The 1,947-nt window shown below is 36.7% G+C and overlaps 1 protein-coding gene across 5 annotated transcripts in view; it reads left to right on the plus strand.

Annotated features, from left to right (window-relative positions):
• The window catches only part of LOC107629022 (pentatricopeptide repeat-containing protein At5g27460), an 11,249-nt gene that overhangs the window by 4,659 nt on the left and 4,643 nt on the right, over positions 1-1,947 (plus strand). The window lies entirely within an intron of this gene.

A 1,947-nucleotide genomic window follows, 5' to 3' on the forward strand; every position in this document is an offset into this window, starting at 1 on the left:
GTTAAAACTAAGAGCTCAATCCATTTGATTAACAATATACAAATGGGCTAAAAATAATAACTTCGGCTGGTTTTTAAGCTTTTTTCATTTACTGCTGGAAAGTAGAAATTGTTGGTAAAGAAAATTGATAGCAACTCAATAGAAACTAGAAAGATTAAAGTGAAGCACTTTTTATGGGTGGTTTTGCACTTTGTTTTTCTTTAAGGATTTAATTGAATATAACATATAGACATACACTTAAGGAGATATAATTAGAGAATGGGAGGGAGTTTAAAAAAAGTGAGTTTTTCCTTTAATAAAATACCTAAACGAGGAAAACTTTTTTTTTAATTAAAAAAAGGGTAGAACAAAGAAAACCTGCTGCAAATATAAAAGGAAACCATAATTTTGTTTCTCTTTTTATATACATATTTTAGTGTGATTATCTTTATGGTTTTAAAGAAATCAACGGTAAAAACCTAGGCTGCTTTTGTAGTTTTGTGTTGTTTTGTTGTTTTAATTTTGTTTTCCAGTCTATCTTTGAGTCCAGGTACTTTGTTAAGTTATTTTATTTGCGCATTGAATATATTTTTGATATGACACTTATTTGATACTCGTTTAATATATATTTTGTATTTAATTGTGTTTTATTAAAGACAAATATTTTTTTAGAAGGGTTAAGTACTGTTTTCGTCCTTAACATCTTGGGTCAAAATCAAAATCGTCTTCGACCTTTTTTCGTTATTAAAATCATCCTCAACGTTTAAAAACGCTTTAAAATCATCCTTTTCCGAATTCTTGGACCAAAATACCCTCATCATCATCATTCTCCTCTTCACCTTCCTCACCCCACCACCTCCACTGCCACCAACATTCCCGGTGAGAAGAAGAAGAAGAAGAAGGCTTCGCCGGAGAAAAACGACGCAGCGACAGCATTGTTATTGGATTGCCATTGCCGCTACAAGGTCATCCTTGGATCACCGCTGGTTCATTAGAGAAGAGAAAGAGAGAAAAGCGATGCAAAGAAAGGAGAAATGAGTTGCTGCTGTAGGGCTGCCATTGTTGCTGCAGGGTCGTCGCTGCTGCCGCTGGTTCATTGGAGAAGAGAGAGAGAGAGAAGCGATGCGAAGGAGGCACTGCCACCGCTGGTTCATTGGAGAAGAGAGAGAAGCGATGCGAAGAGAGGGAAGGACGGGTTGCTGCTGCCGCTGGGTCGCTGGTTCTCCACCGCTGGGTCGCTGGTTCATCGGAGAAGAGAGAGAGAGAGAGAGAGAGAGAAGCGATTTGAAGGAGGTGCTGCCGCCGCTGGTTCATCGAAGAAGAAAGAGAGAGAAGCGATGCGAAGGAGGAAGGGATTGCGAGTTGTCACTGCTGTCGCTGCGTCGTTTTTTGCCGGCAAAGCCTTCTTCTTCTTCTCGCCGACATTGTTGGTGGCAGTGGAGGTGGTGGGGTGAGGAAGGTGAAGAGGAGAATGATGATGATGAGGGTATTTTGGTCCAAAAATTCGGAAAAGGATGATTTTAAAGCGTTTTTAAACGTTGAAGATGATTTTAATAACGAAAAAAGGTCGGGGACGATTTTGATTTTGATCTAAAACGTTAGGGACAAAAATAGTACTTAACCCTTTTTAGAATATATTTAAACACACTTAAATACTATTAGTGTTGACATATCCAACCTTATTTTTTAGCTGATGGTCTAGAAATAAAATTAAAAATAATATGTATTTTTTATTATTAGGCGTACGTATAAGACTAAATTCATTCAATTTAGAATTTTCAAAAGGATTACTATACTAATTCTTAACTTTTCAAGAAATTTTGGTTGTGAATGACCGATTTTTTTCAATTTTTATGACTTGTTCATACGGAATCGAAGTCGAAAGATTGAGAAATAGAACTATTTGATTTGACTCGTTTTCAATAGCCACGAGATGATCATTTTAAGGTGATTCTTTTATCGACAGAT

Source organism: Arachis ipaensis, chromosome B03 (genome assembly GCF_000816755.2).
Source record: "Arachis ipaensis cultivar K30076 chromosome B03, Araip1.1, whole genome shotgun sequence".
NCBI lineage: Eukaryota > Viridiplantae > Streptophyta > Magnoliopsida > Fabales > Fabaceae > Arachis > Arachis ipaensis.